At 38.1% G+C, this 16,311-nt stretch overlaps 1 protein-coding gene and 1 long non-coding RNA gene across 16 annotated transcripts in view; one reads left to right on the forward strand and one right to left on the reverse strand.

Annotated features, from left to right (window-relative positions):
- NFIB (nuclear factor I B) overlaps window positions 1-16,311 on the reverse strand; it is a 170,001-nt gene that overhangs the window by 103,913 nt on the left and 49,777 nt on the right. The gene's annotated exons all lie outside the window — the stretch shown is intronic.
- Window positions 7,813-15,100, forward strand: LOC115491266 (uncharacterized). Its single transcript, XR_012052994.1, has 2 exons — window positions 7,813-11,201; window positions 14,706-15,100. It is a non-coding gene; the product is annotated as an uncharacterized lncRNA (long non-coding RNA).

Consider the following 16,311-nt stretch of genomic DNA (forward strand, 5'->3'; position numbering starts at 1 on the left):
TTGCCCTTTTCCACTTATACTGCACTTACGAGCAGCACCGAGCAGCTCTGAAAGTAGGAACACACCAGGGTTACAAAGTTTCCCACAGCCATGTTAAAGCTCCTATTCAGCTTGCTGAACTGCTTGCTCACGAAAGACAAAGTATGCAAACTCCTGCTAAAAGGCAAAAGAAAACCACTAATTGCCTGAGCTGAGAAAGCAACTTCCCCTATGGGCAGGTTATTCTCTAACTGGCAATTAATGTGTTCCTTGCACATTCCACCAGCTGCCATCAAACATGGAGTGCTGCACCAAGAGCTAAGTACATGGACCTGGACCACTGAATCCTGACTGATATGGTGACATTCCTGTTGTCGTAGCACAGTTCTGTTTTAGGGTCTTATACACTTTCACACAGAATTTGTGACTTCTCTTTAAGGGGTCCTCTTATAACAAGCCACTCCTGCCTGCCCAGGGCAATAGAACAGGTGTTCAGTTTCTATAAGCTCTAAGAGCATACCTCAGGATGCCCTGCAGAGAGAATGCCTTCTTGACCTGGCTCATGATCTGTCAGTAGTCTGCCTCCTTCCCCACATGAGCCAAAGAAAAGGGGAGTTAGTGAAAACAACTAAAGAATGCAGCATCCTGTACCCTGAAAATTGGTTTATCTGTTTCAGACACACTGTATGCTTGCTTATTAGTTGACTCCCACTGACTGATACATTCACATGGGGAAAGTATTTCTCACCTTATCAGAAATGCAAGAGAAGAAGAAAAACCCCAATCATTATGTTTTATGAAAATATTCTTCTTTCGGAAATAAAAGTTCTAAAGATGTATGTCAGCACTGCTCTTCTGTAGGGAAGATATATCAAAAACCAGACCATAAACAAGGAGTTAGTAAGCCAAGGCCCAGTTTCCTGCCCAAAAGTAACTATAATAAAATCTGAGAAATTGAGCTGACAGTAGGCCTATCTCATAAATTCACCAGGCCTGTCACAAGACAGATGACTAGCCATGATTACCAAATGCACCGGTGTTTTTGTTTGCTTCTTAACTTCACTGAATGATGCTGACACTGGCGCTCTTGTTTATCCATCAAGATAGGATAGTCACAAGTTCCTAGAACTACTACCTCTTCCTTGTTCTCACTACTTGCAACACCCTTTCCTGGCATCAAGCCCTGAAATAGTCCATAAACTCCTTAGGGCAGATATTATGTCTGAGTTGGTTTTGCACAGTGCCTAGTGTGATTAAATTTTGATCCCAACCATCATTTATAGAGATTTTTCAAATACAGGGCAAGTAAGGTGGCTAAGGAAGAGTTCTGAGCATTGTTTTTATCAAGGGCCATCAAGATTTTGTTCACATTTTTTTTTGCTCCCACTTTACTTCATGCAATAGAAAACTATGATTTAAAGTATAAATAAAAATATTTTTAAATATTTTAAATATTTTTAAATCCTTATTAAACATTCAAGAGGAATCACAGGTGCACTTTCTTCGTGTTTTTGCTGCCCTTATGCCCTCGCAGATGTTTTCTATCCATACAGCTTCTTCAGCAGAGGTGCAAATTCACATTCCTAATTTTTCCACTACTGTAAGTCTTCCTTGATGTGGGTAAAACAAACATACAACAAAATAATATCCTAACCTTTTCTAATAACATAGTTTTTTTTTACAAGCAATGAAAGATCCTTGACTATGTGACAAAGTTTAGTGCTTTCCAGATGACAGTACTACATTTACCTTATTTTCTAAATTATCCAAGCAATCAAAATAATATTCAGCAAGTTTTATTATTATTCAATCTCAGTCCCCCAGAATCCACTTTCTGAGAAATATATCAGCTAGACAAAGGAAGAGAGGCCCTAAGCTTGGCTTGGGCAAGCATTTCTGCTGCCCTTCATGATTAACAGTGAATTGCCTGATTCCTAGGCATCCCAGGGATAATTGTTCAACTTTAAAGCTGGAGTGTCCCAGTCACAGAGTACTGTAAGGAGTTCATATCTCTTGCTGTTTTTATTTCAGATTGAATGGCTGCAGACTAACACGACAGTTGCGCCTCACAGTAGAAGATGTGCTCCCAACTACAACAGAAACATTTTTTCTTAGCATACAAGTTCATAAACACCACCAAAAAGAGTTTTTGAACAAAGGAAGTATCAACAGAGCTAGTAATTGGAGCTGCACTTCAAAGGAAAATGCACAGATGAAGTATGGGAATTATGTAATGCAACATCAGAGAGTTCTAGGCTGTCACCTTGCATGGAAAGTCACAAGATTTAAGCATAAACTCTTAAATGTATCATGGATTGGATGGGGTTCAAAAATCAGATCTACAAAGAACAAGTAGGTGGTTTGCTGGTGGAAAGAGGAAGTAGCTTGACTTACTGCCAAGGACAGCCAAGGAGTATCCCCAGGGCAGAATGCCATTTCAAGACTGCATCTCAAGAAAAAAGGGCCTTCAAAGCATAGGTCCCCATTAGATTTTACATGCACTGGGATGGACTCCTGAAAGTCTCTTCCTTTGGCTGATATCTAAAATGCTTCAGTATGTTCTTGAGGAGTTAGGTTTGTTAAACTTTGTATCATGGTCTTCTTCTATGCATTTTGCATAGTTCTTTATTTTCCACCCAATATGTGTAACACAGCATAAAGTACTGAAAAAGGTAATCTCCCATTCTCCAGCACAGTGACAGACAAAACTGATGGCTAAAAGCTACTTTTGACTCACTTGTGAACTATCTGCAGACATAATCATAAATTTTGCCACAGACCAAATATGTTGTGAATTAATTGAATTTGACTGGTGGGAAAAGATGGACAGCTGTATGGTACAGCTTCTTCTCTGCCACACATAGAAAAGACTGTTTCACCCAACATTAGCTGGTCATACAAGCAAAAAACATTACCTAAGGACTCAAAGGTATACTGAGTAAGCTTGTCAATAACACTAAATTGGATGAACTATTGACTCCCTTGACGGTAGACGAGTCTTGCAGAGAGACTTTGACAAATTAGAGAGCTGTGCAATCACCAGCTTATGAAGGTTAAAGAAGATAAGTATTGGATTCTGCACCTGGGATGGGGCAACTATGGTTCTGTATATAGACTGGAGAAAGAGAGGCTGGAAAGCAGCACTGGGAAGGGCCCTGGAGATAGTGACTGACAGCAGCTGAACATGAGCCAGCAGTGCCCAGGTGGCCAAGAAGGCCGATGGCATCCTGGCCTGTACCAGCCATGGTGTGGCCAGCAGGAGCAGGGCAGGGATTGTCTCCTGTATTTGGCACTGGTGAGGACACACTTCAAGTGCTGTGTTCAGTGCTGGTGCCCTCAGTTTAGAAAGGATGCTGAGATGTTGGAGCATGTCTGGAGAGGGCAACAAGGGTAGAGAAGAGTCTGGAGCACAAGTGCTATGAGGAGCACTTCTTGAGGGAACTGGGGTATTTTAGCCTAGAGAAGAGGCAGCTCAGGGGTGACCTTACCACTCTCTGTGACTACCTGAAAGAAGGCTGTAGCGAGGTGTTGCCTGCAATCTCTTCTTGCAGGAAACCAGCAGTTGGATAAGAGGACAGAGTCTAAAGCTGTACCAGGGGAGGTGTAGGCTGGACATTAGAAATCTCCACAGAAAGAGAGACTGGACATTGGAATGGGCTTCCCAGGGAGGTGATGGAGTCACTGTTCCCTACAGTGTCGTTGTTTAGCTGATGCAGTGGTGTTGAGTCATAGGTTGGACTCAATGATATCAAAGGTGGTTTCCAACATAATTGATTCTAAGATTCTGTGATTCTGTCCTGGTCAATGGAAAGTTGAACATGAGCCAGCAGTGTCTTGGCAGCCAGAAGGGCCCCCTGCACTGGGGTGCATCAGGCACAGCATCGCCAGGTGGTCAAGGGAGGGGATTGTCCTGCTCTGCTCTGAGCTGGAGCAGCCTCACCCTGAGTGCTGAAAGCATTTTTGGGTACCACAATACAAGAAAGAAATTAAACTACTAGAGAGCATCCAAAGAATGGCCACAAAGACAGTGAAGGGTCTGGAGGGGAAGCTATGTGAGGTCACTTGGTTCTTCAGCCTGGAGAATGAGCAACTGAGGGGAGACCTCATTGCAGTAGATAGCTTCTTTCTGAGGGGAAGAAGAGGGGCAGGCTCTTCTCTCTTATGAATAGTGACAGGATTGAAGGAAAAATCATGAAGCCGTGTGAAGAGAGGTTTAGGCTGGATACTATAAAAAGCTTCTCATCCAAAGAGTGATTGGGAAAAGGTTCCCCAGTGAAGTGGTCACAGCCTGAGAGAGTTTAAAAAGTGTTTGACAGAACCCTCAGGCACATGGTGTGACTCTGGGGTGATCCTGTGTACAGACAGAACTCAAAGATTGCTGTGGGTCTCTGCCAACTCAGGATATTCCATGATGATTCTGTGGTTCTGACTTTGCAATGTTTCTGTGATCTGTTGCTGTGATCTGTCACAAAAGTCCTTTTAAAATTCATTTTGAAGGACATATTGGTAACCTTTAATGATTGGAACAGTAGTCAGAATTGATCATTTGCTCTCTGAAAGACACTTACCTTCCTCATTAACATAAAACCATAAGAAACACAAAAGGCGCAAGCCCAGAGGGATTACAGAGGGAGCATGATATAAAATAATCAATGTTCATCTCTGTAACTTACAGGAAGCTTTTCTTGAGAATTTAATTCATGTTATGTTATCATTTTTTCATGTGCTGGAGAGCCCATATAAGCCACATTTCTCTGTTCCTGCTAAACCTCAAAAAATTTTTGGACTCTGTGCAGTGAATGAGGACGTATTTTCATATAGTGCCATTGTTTTACTACTTCCCATGTTTATTTGGACAGATTCATAGCACTGGGTAGAAAATGTATTGGTTGGCAACTTCAGTTTTGGAAGAGAAAGTAAACACATGGTGATTAGCAAACACCGAACTCTACTGTGTTTAATTTTGGCTTAACAAAAACTAGAAACACATACAGAAAAATGCATGATCCAGGGACCCTTTTCTATTTTGTTCCAAGCGGGAGCATTTGTCCGTACACTGGTTCCTAAGACTTCTTTGGAGAATTACCAAGATTATACTCTTTTGCCTTTTCTTTAACTACATTTACTAGCACTGACTGCATATGGCAATAAGGCACTAGTTAAGAAAAGAATGATAGGTCACCAATAAAAAATGTATGAGATGTAATTGAAACCACTAAACTAGCAAATTAAACACAGTTTAAAAACAAAACCAAAGGGAAAAAAATTGAAAAATTATGCCTACTGTTGTTAAACAAAAGGTCACAAGAGTAATATATAAAAGATCCCAGAAAAAAATATTGGAAAAAGTCTCAATGAATTTCAAATTTAAAGATAAATACATGGCAACCACCTAACCTTTCAGTTGTCATTGTTTTTCTTTCAGTACTTCCATTGTTCTTTTTAGTCCTTCATTGAGTTACCTACCCTAAAAGTGGGGGCTTTTAAGGCATTTACTCTTACTACATGCAAATGTGCTGTCTTTTCAGAGATTATGACACACCCCTTTAAGTGGAGTTAAGTGCTCAGACCAGAAAAATAGGAGCATGAAGTCATACAGCCTATTTGCAGAGCAGCCATTGAATCCCCAGCAACACTTCAGGCAAGAAAATAACTTTTTTCTGCTCTTAGTTTTATTTTGTTGTTATCATGTTTCTGAGATTCAAAGAAGAGTTGGTTGTTTTACTCACACCTGTAAAACAGCCTCAGAAAGAGTGCAAGTCGACAGTGCTCTTAGATTTCATTATCTCAGCTCCCTTACCACACTTTTCTAGCTACTTGGCAAATATTTTTCCTGAAGTCAGAAAAACCTCAAAGCCACAGGTGGCTATGAGGTATATAGCAACACACAGCAAAGCCTTTTACATGCTTGCTACATGTGATGCACAAAGTAATCAGTGAGCAACTTTCCATACTCCATAAAGATGAAAAGCATTTCCTTCCACTAAGCCCTGCAGCCGAGGGCCGCATCCGCCAGAGCCATTCGGTTGATTTCAAACAAAGGTAGGAAGTGGCTGTATCCTAATACTTCATTGTGGTCCCATGAGTCATGCTTTGGAACTCAGTACCTATTCTTCACTCTTTTACCAGAAGAAGAAAAAAAAAAAGCCCACCCAGAAAAGAAGCAGATAAACAGAAACAGCAAGGGTGTGCAGATAAACGCTTTGCTTGAGAGAGAGCTCCTGGTCCTTAACTTTTCAAATCCTAATCTCCAGCTCTGCAATAACATTTACTCACCAGCAGGAAATCACTTGTGGGGAACAGTTTTTCTACTGCTACAATAGCCCAGCACTGAACTGACCTGTCAAAGCCATGTTGTTGGGGAGAAAGATAGAAGTTCTACAGGCTGAGAAGGTGACTCAGTAACCCTTCTGAGTGGAAAACCACTCTTGCAAACAGAAATATAGGAAGGTTATTCACAATAGAAACTAAGGTAGCCAAGCCACAAGAAGTCAATTTTCACTTACTGGTTAGCCTTTTTTTTTCAGAGTTAACAGATACCTTTTACTGAAAGCACAAGCATGAAGGAACAACGGAAGTGCTGCCAAAACCACATCACACAGTGTTGCCCATGCTATTCTTACTAGCCAACAAAACTGCTTATGATGTGGATGACCAGATTAACATTACAAGAGCTGTGGTACTGCATGCTGATATGGTATGCTACTGGGCAAACACCACAGCATTTTAAAAATTCCTACAAAAAAAGGTACTGAAAACTTTGCTATTGTTTTATACCACTAGCAATCATGTTATTCACCACAGATATGCAGCTGCCTCTAAGGTGGACAGTGACAAATACTTAACAGTGAAATTTAAAATATTTAGTATTTCCAAAGCTCAGTATCTCAGAAATACCTCAAGCTGAGTATAACAAACCTCTGCAGTTACAAACATTCACAATTAATATAATCTTATCTTCTCAAAGGTACCTATGGTGACTGCAAGATCCTGCCCAACCATTACTACCACATAATGATTACATGGGTAGGATACAGGACAGTGACCTCATTCAGTTAGGGGGAACTTTGCTGTTCAAATGGAGATGCCAGTTACACAGTCTGTTAGAGAACGGCATTAAAAAGCAAAAAAAAAAAGAAAATACTAAAAGATTTAAATAATAGTTCAGCTAAAATGCATTATAACCTTTTTAACCTTACTGAATGATATGGCTGTATATTTTCTAACTTGAGAAGTTATAGCATAGACTCAGTGGTGTTTTATATGACCATTTCCAAATGTAAACATAATGTAGTTGTTCTCCTGTTGAAGAGACAAAATTTCAATCTATAAACATATGGGTAGTTTGTAGATTTAAATGGTATACTTTTTGATATTTCCATAACATTTATTAAATTTTAGAGGTTTTGAATGTTGTGAAAAAAGTACTCTAGTTCTCCCTACATAAAGCAGAAGACCATACTCTTGTTTTTCTTAGAAAATCTTGATGTAACTGTTGTTAAGTTACATCATTATATATCCTCTGAGTCTCATACTGATAATTGTCATTTTGCTCATTTAAAAGATATAAGTAATGCCCCTTTGTTTTGTTTTGGTTTGGGTTTTTTTTTTTTTTTTTTGCTAACATCTAACAGTAAAATTCTATTCATGTCTTTAGCATATTTTAGGGACTCAAACTGACCATGTTACCAAAACTGTATGGAGTGCATAACGTCATATAAAAATGAGTAATCTGCATGAAATTCCCTTATACTTTTCCAACATATCAGATAGTCAGAACTGTTTACAGAGGTACAAAAACTAATGGAGAGCACAGTTTATAAAACAAAAAAGGAAATGTACTCTATGCAACAGGAAAATTAAAACACAGTAACAGCACTATCTTGTTAGAAACACTTGGCAGCATGTCTAAAGCATCACGGTCAAAGGCATGATGCAGTATGTGCTGTGTTCCAGTAAGAAGCATTCCCAAACTCCAAACCTCTCTAGCCATCATCACCACCTCATTTGGCAGTGGCTCCAAAAACTCAGTTCATCTAGTCTAAATTTACTCCACATGAAATAGGCACAAACTAACTAGATCTGTGTCATGTACATGTCAAAAAAAAAAAAAAAAAAAAAAAGAACATTGGCAAACAGCAATACACATAAAAGCTGGGCAGCTACAGAGACAGTTGCACTGTATCATGAAAGCCCTCTTCTACATCATGTCCACATCCGGTTTTCATTTTAAATTTTCTGTGACACTTCTCTTTATTTGTCTTCCTTTCTAAGTTCTTCCAGTTTCTCAGCTCCTCTTTTTCATGCTTTTTTTCCATGTTGCTGCTGCTGCTGCACTGGACACAGAACCAATGTGTTCAGAATAGATAACAAGCAGTGTTTTGAGTGGATAAAAAGGCAAAAGGACACAAACAAAAAAGGAACTGACATCTCTTTGGTTAGGAGCTGAGCTACAAAAACTCTGAAGACTGTATTCTGCTCTTCTAAAAGTTATTACCAAAATTATTTTCTCAGATTCTCTAAAAAAGCCCAGCAAAGGAAATTGATACATTCACCCACACTGAATTCACATTACTGTGAATTCTGTATTTCTGCTGTGTTTCTTAAACGTCTTTTAAAGCAGCTTTGAGGATTGAGAGATTTGCGTTTCAGCACACTGTCATTAGTGAGTCACTGCTCAGAAGAGTGAGGACAAGAAGCAATCTTAAAGACAGACTGGTGCATAGCAGAGCCTGTGTAGAAGACACAAGCTAATCTATTTGAAAGCAGAGATGTTAAGGTAAACAAAAATATTTCTTTTTATGTTTCTATTTTTCAAACTTTCTTGAAGACAACAAACTGGCAAAGTTTTTTATTATCTATTAAAAACCCTTTGAGTATACTGAGTAGATGGTTCCTTTTCATTTCTTTCTTATGAGTTTTCAGACAGAAAAAACAAGAATGGATGGCTGTATTCCCAAAACCTGTTACTGAAAGGCTTCAGTCATGAAACTGCGATACAAGTTCCCAGCCACAATCCAGGACAAAACATGTTGTTGCTCTATAAAAAAAATGGAAAATGGAAGAAGCACCATTTTGTCTTCTTATTTTAGAAGGATTAAGAAATAAATCTGAATTGGAATTTACAGACTAAATCCTACGCTTCTTCAAAAAAAAAAAAAGGAAAAAAGTGTTTTAATTGGCATGTGTAAGTACCTTGATAGGGAAAAAATAACAGATCATAAAGAGGTCGTCAATTTTACATGAATGGCACAGCAAGAACTTTACAATGAAGTTAAGCAACCCCAATTTAGCACCAGCAAGAATAACAAAGCATTGGAACAAACTAGCAAACTACTAAATTTTAAGATATTCTTTTTTGGCTCAGAGCAGTCATTTATTTCATACATCTAAACTTTGAAAATAAAATTTGTATATATAAGTGTCTATTCTTTATTAAAGTAATTAGAATTATGATTTGAGACAAGGACTGGAGCACTCCTGTAGCCTATATTCTGCCTCTTTCAAGAGATGTGACCCTGATTAACTGACTTTGAACTTCTACCTTAATTTCTTCATCTGTAAAATGGAGATAACACCACTTATTTACATATCTCAGTGCATAATGTGAACTAACTAATGTTTTAAACTGATGAAAAGATGAAAGCCAACTTTAAGTATAGTTTGATTAACAGAACCATTCATACCATCTGCAAATTAATAAAAAAAAAATCCTTTACAGATTTCTTGCAAAGATCAATAATAATTATACTAACCAGGGAGTCCAGATATTAATCGCTTCAAGGTTGTTCTGTCATATTTATGAATGCCACAGAAATAACAGTGTAGCTTCTAAAAAGTGACTGAGAGTGGCCCCTCTGAAAACCAAGTGTTCAGGAGTTCAGGACTGAAGTCCTCCCACCTTCACATAAATTCTGTGGCTGTCATGAGCCTTTCTCTTGCTTTATACATCAGATATGTCTGCATGTAGGAAAAAAAAAAAAAGACTATGAAGAAAGCCAAGTTTTAATTTAGAATTTAATAAAAATTGATTAAGCATCACAGAGCACAAACAAAGCTGCTCCATAAATCTCTCAGCTCTTTTTATGCAGGAATGAAAGAAAACACTGTCTGCTGAAGCAGATGACAGATGCTGGCTTAAAGATAAGTATTATTTATACTTCTGTACCAGATTTCTTCTTATGCATATCTTATCATGCATGGATATACAATCAACAAAGCAATTATTCTGTATCAGTCAAAGACCTTACAACATAATTTTTATCCATGGGAATTTATTTTATATAATTCATTGTTCAATAAAAAATAGAGGAAAAAAGGAATTTAAGCATTTCTAGAAAATGTTTAAATTCTATCTGAAATACTCTTTCCTGCTGAAGTGCTTAAATAAGGCAATTGAAAAGTCTATAAACCATCATGTTCAGAAATTCATTGAGGCTTTGCAAATCGCTGAGGAATACCTCCAATATTTGCAAATATCTGAAATCAGGGAATATCTAATAAAATTAGCTATTACAGGTGATTTCTCCTCAGACTAGTCCAACAGGCTCTTCCCTCACTGCAAAATGTAGACCACAGAGTTGCAGTCAATGGTAGCAAGTTTTAGCATTATCATGGGTATGAACATATATTTTTGATAATTTTTTTTCATAAGAAAAATTAAATATAATTTCCATGTTATATTTTCTTCCTTTTCTTTCCCCTCCTACCATGAAAATTCATTTAGTAGTATATATCACTGAAACACTGTATTTTTTCTGGCTTAATAATCTTTAAGAAAGGAGAGAAAATGATAAAATAATCTAAATTGCTGAAGAAACCTTCCTGCAATGATCTACTCTAATTTGTCTAAGACCAGATTTTGAGTAATGCAGACATAAATAGCATGTTTCTGCCATGATGTACAGACACCTCCATCATAATCACAAAAAAATTGTTCTGAGAGAATTCAAGTGATAATTCCTCAGAATTACACTGGCAAAGAAATTAGCTTGTAGGCAACTTTCTTTAATTGAGTACAATTGTGTCTTGTGAATCAGAAATCTATAACTAAAATACATTGCATATCAGCACTTATGCTGCAATACAGAATTAATTTTTCTTTTTGAATTACAGAGGAATATATTATAGGACCATATAAATTAGAGGATGATAAGTCTTCATGAGTTTCTAGAATACTACCGTTCCCCATAAAGATACACCACACAGGAAAGTTTATCTGAGTAAGTAAGAAGTCCTCTTTCCATATCTGACTATTAATATCCATCCAAAGTATCTTGACAATGTGTAATATGATTAAGATTGAAGTAAATTAAAAGCTTTAGTGCACGTGTATATCTTACCTCTGTATGAACAGGGTGCTTTTTCATTCATAGTGAATGGCACTAAAAAGACTAGCTACTATAAATGTACGGTATTTAAACAGTTTTGCATTCTTCCTTTTAATTAAAAATGCTGTCACTAAAATTTTTTGCCATGCCCGAACCCTTCAAAGTGAATATGTGTTCGTACTAGAAGTTATTTACAATGACTGGTCCGTCCACTGATCAGCCATTGTCTGTCAGGCAGACATTTGAACTAATTATGACCTAAACCAAAGAGGTTTAAGAACAAGGTTACTTAAAGTTTTAGAAAATAAGAGGAGAAATAATTCTGAAAGAAGCATCAAAATACATTCATTTTAAGTGGTCTAAAGCAGTTCCCAAACTGCCACTTACTGGCTGGACTGTTGAAGGCTATGTCTTATAAACCAGTGGAGTCCAAGTATTATTTTCACAGCAGAGGATAGGAAAGTGAAACATAAATGGAGTTTTCCAAAATATTTAAATTGAAATCTTCCAAAGTTATCCTCAGAATGCCATTTTATTTTTTAATTTCTCTGCCTGTAAGAGGTAGGAAAATAATTTTAAAATACAGCCAATCTGAAGAACCAGCTAACTTGTATTGCAAGAAATGCAAAATTATGCCAGTGTACATGACATATACAGATTTGACACTGTGTCTACACATGTAATAGATGAAATACAAAGACACAAAATAATAAGCTTTTATGTTTCTCATAATTGTCAGAGATGGAAATGTCATAAAAATTTCCACCCCCTTCAGAAGTATTTGGATTAACTCCTCTGAATCATAATAGTAAGACAGGACACTCCTTTTTTTTTAATTTAGAAATTTATCTATTAATGTCAGTGGCTTGTTCTATATTATTATTGATTTTAAGACAAATGTGTCTTGAAAAAACGTCACTATCAAGCAAAATACTGTACAAAATAGCCAATGAAAAAATATCTATTATACAGATCTAATTTTAGCACTTCTTTCTTTTTTGTCAGACAGTACTGTAACTGTATTTCCACCAACTCACCTCATAAATAGGTCTCTTGTTTAAATTTAAGACTTATTCATTACACTTCTGATAGTCAACAGTCAGTCTTCTGTTCACGACAATCACATTTTCAAAACTATTCACAAATATAACTCTCCCTCTATGCTAAATATCCCACTTTTTTTTTTTCCCCATGGAGAACACATCAAAATTTTTATTGAAAGTAATACATCTGAGTTTGTCTGTCACAATAAATACTGAATGTTCTGGGCCTTTCAAAGAGTTGACTTTTACTTTATCTATCTTTCCTTCAGGAATTTCTGCAGTGTAGGAACTTAGCAATGCTGAGTAACTAGTAGAATGCAACATTTCACTAAAAATGAAATAAACCTTAGAAACTTCAAAGGAAAACAAATCTAATGGCATTTCTCTGAAAATTGGCAAGAAAGGCACTAGGGAAGCAAAAAAACCAAACAAGAAAAGGAAACTCCTGCTCCTTAAGACTAAAATATGCAACAAGTGAGAAAAAGAAGTGGCATCCCTAGTCAACAAAGTCCTCTCTGGCACCCATTCTTCAAAGGGAAGCACTGTCAGGGCTGAGCTGCTAAACAGTTAATCTTCAGTAACTCCACTAAAGAGCACTGGTGGCAGGCTGCCCGTCATTCTCTTAGACAGAGCTTGTCAGAGAAAGTAGGGCAGCTTGTCCAGCCCAGCAGTCAACTGATTACTAGCGAGCTCAATGGGGCTGCCGGCCAACTCCTGAGACTGCTGCCAGCCCCTTGGGTATTCAAAGGCCAGGATCCAGTGTGGCTCACTTTGCCAGAATCACATGATGTCAGCGCTGTTTTCTCCAGACCAGAATAACCAGTCATTCAGGTTGCTGCAAATGGTATGCAAACAAATGTCATAAGCTCAGCAAGGCTTGCACCTGCATTAATTTCCAGGGGTTACAGGCACAGGTTGGATCCTCACCACTGTAGAGTGCTTCTGAGATCCAGAGGGGCGCAGAGTGGTGTCCATTCAGGCCTCCTGCAGCAACTACATTTTTAAAAAACTGCTACAGTAGTTTCACTGACCAAACCCCACTCTGAAAACTACATTTCAAAATATTTTTTTAAGAAACAGATGAAAAAGAGAATTGAGTCTGGTAGAGCTGAACACAAACCATCTAGGTATTTACAGTTAGATGTATGGAACGAAAACAAAACTCCTAATATGTCTAAGAAGAAAATGTGTATTCATTTAATTACTAAAAAATTCAAAATTGAAAAAAAAAAATTTAACTGATTCCTAAGCAGTATATTTTTCATAAATATTTCTCTCCCTGAAAATTTCACCCAAACCAATACACAGACTTGTCAGCTTCTCATCTGATATACTCAACAGCATGAATAATACTATAAATGTTCAAATAATTTGCAAAGTGAAATGCAGTGACGATAAAAAGAAAAAAAAGAACAAAATTGATCTTCTACTTCAAAAGTTTGCAGGTTTGTCAAGCTCATAAGCTGCATGGGTGCAGTTAGGGTTCAAACTGAGTCAGACTAAGTGAAGAAAAAACAGGCAGCCCTTTCCCTGCAGGGCTTTTTGGGGGTTTCTTTTGCAGGTTTTTTTGCCTGTATGAAATATCCCAGAGAAATATCCCAAAGGTACTAAGTGGTGCTATACCTGGCGTCAACACAGGCTGGGGATGAACAGATCAGAGCAGCCCTGGGGAGAAAGACTTGGTACTGTTGGAGGAGAGGCTGGACATGACCCAGCCATGGGCACTCCCAGCCCAGAAAGCCAAACGTGTCCTGGGCTGCATCCAGAGCAGCGTGGGCAGCAGGGCCAGGGAGGGGATTCTGCCCCTCTGCTCTATTCCAGTGAGACCCCACCTGGAACCCTGCATCCAGCTCTGGGGTTCTCTGCTGGGCCTCCCAGCACAGGAAGGACATGGACCTGTTGGAGAGAGTCCAGTGGAGGCCACCAAGTTGATCAGAAGGAGGAAGCACCTCTTGTATGGGGAAAAGCTGAGAGAATTTTCATTTTACAGTCTGGAGAACAGAAGGCTTTGAGGTGACCGAATGGTGGCCGCCTAGTACCTGAAGCGAATTTACAGGAAAGATGGAGCAAGACTGTTTACAAGAGAATGTAGTGACAGGATAAGGGGTAATGGGTTCAAGATAATGTTATGTTTAATTTAGGCATTAGAAACAAATTCTTTGCTGTGAGGATGGTGAGACTTTGATTGCCAGAGGAGGCCGTGGATGCCTCATCCCTGGCAGTGTTCAAGGCCATGTTGGATAGGGCTCTGAGCAACCTGGTCTAGTTGAAGTTATCCCTGGTCATGGTAGGGGATTTGGAATGAAATTATGATCCCCTTCCAAATCAAACCATTCTATGATTCTATTTTTAGGAAAGTCTTCTGGACTTCGTGGAGAATAGCCACTAAGAAGAGTGGAAACTGAAGAAAGGAGGAGATGCTGAAGAGTATCTCTGGCATCCTTACAACAGAAAAAAAAAAAAGTGATGAAGTTAACAGTAATTTTCACAAAGCCAAATTCTACTGATTTTGATCACTTTTAGGTAGTATCTTTGTGTCTAAACCAAAAGAAGCAGTGATGCAAGATACAAACCAATGGGAGTATTGTAGAAAAACTAGCTTTAACACTGAGCTAGAGCCTCAGGCCCAACACAGCTGCCCAGAATACTTGAGGAAGCCAGGAATTCTCACAACACAGACAGACTTGGAAGAAAAAAACTCTCTAGCTGACAAAGTAAGCATGTCAGGATGGCCTGGTGACAAAAGCAGATGGGGTTGAAATGCAGTCCCTTTGGCTCAAATGTCTGTCTCTGGAGATGTGTGCCAGTATCTGCCTGAAAAAATCCAGGGACTCCTTTTAATTTGGAGGACCACTGCCAATTTCCAAAGTCAATCCAACAGTCAGTAACATCTCAGCTTTTGACTTGTCCTTGTTCACCCTAGTGTCTATCTGTTGCAGAATTATGAATTAGAGTTAAATCACACAGAACTTTAACCCTCAGCCAATTACCAGCAGAAGCATGGCACTCTGAAATAACAACAGGTGTGTGTTTCTCAAATTTCTTTGGCATTAGCAACATCTCCTCCCCTCCAGCATCTGAGACTTTTATCAAGAGGCCGTTCTGTCTCCTCCCTAGTCTAACCAGAGAGGATATAAAGTTGCATCTATGACAGCAATTTCTATTCACTTGAAGAAGCAGATATGACCATAAAATGAAAAATAATGTCAAATCACAGAAGTTAGAAAAGCAGCGATCCAATAATAACCAAGATAGGTTAAAACTGCCACTCATTTAAATTTCAAGGCAGAGTAACCAAAGTAATGCATGGTTTCTTGAATTTGGAGGAGAGGTATCTTTTTTGTCATTCAGATATTGGGACCCTTCCACCTGGTGGAATTAGGTTTGTAGTGTATATTATTCTAAATCCTAGAATAAAGATACACCTACCTCACAGTATCAGAGATCAAATTACAGTGCATGTTTTTCAGAGTAATGTCACTTATTCTTGGGAAAAGCATAGTACAATAGCTACGCTATGTACAAGCTAAGCAAAAACATGACTCATGACTCACAAATTAAATCCAAGCACTTAATGTAAATCTTTTGGAAATGTGAATATCCAGGATGCAAAGCAAGAAGCTGGCATTAGTATTACAGCATTGTCTCAAAATCCATTTAAGCTGAGTGTTGTGCCATATAAGCCTCACTTCCTCTGAGTCTGGTATATATATAAGGCAAATTCATCTCTGAAAAATGTGCATTTTTAGTGAACTGTTTCACTAACAACTAGTTCCATGACTTCATTTGGTCTCCTTTGCTATGAAATATCTCAATATATTATACATTCTGTCATTTTGACATCTCCCTCTTACTACTTACTTATATCCACTGTTGTGAATCCCAAAGATAAAATTTATTTAATTAGAGGCATAATACTAGGATTCAATTTCAGATTTCAAGATCTCTGAAGTTTTGGC

This window comes from Taeniopygia guttata, chromosome Z (assembly GCF_048771995.1).
Source record: "Taeniopygia guttata chromosome Z, bTaeGut7.mat, whole genome shotgun sequence".
NCBI lineage: Eukaryota > Metazoa > Chordata > Aves > Passeriformes > Estrildidae > Taeniopygia > Taeniopygia guttata.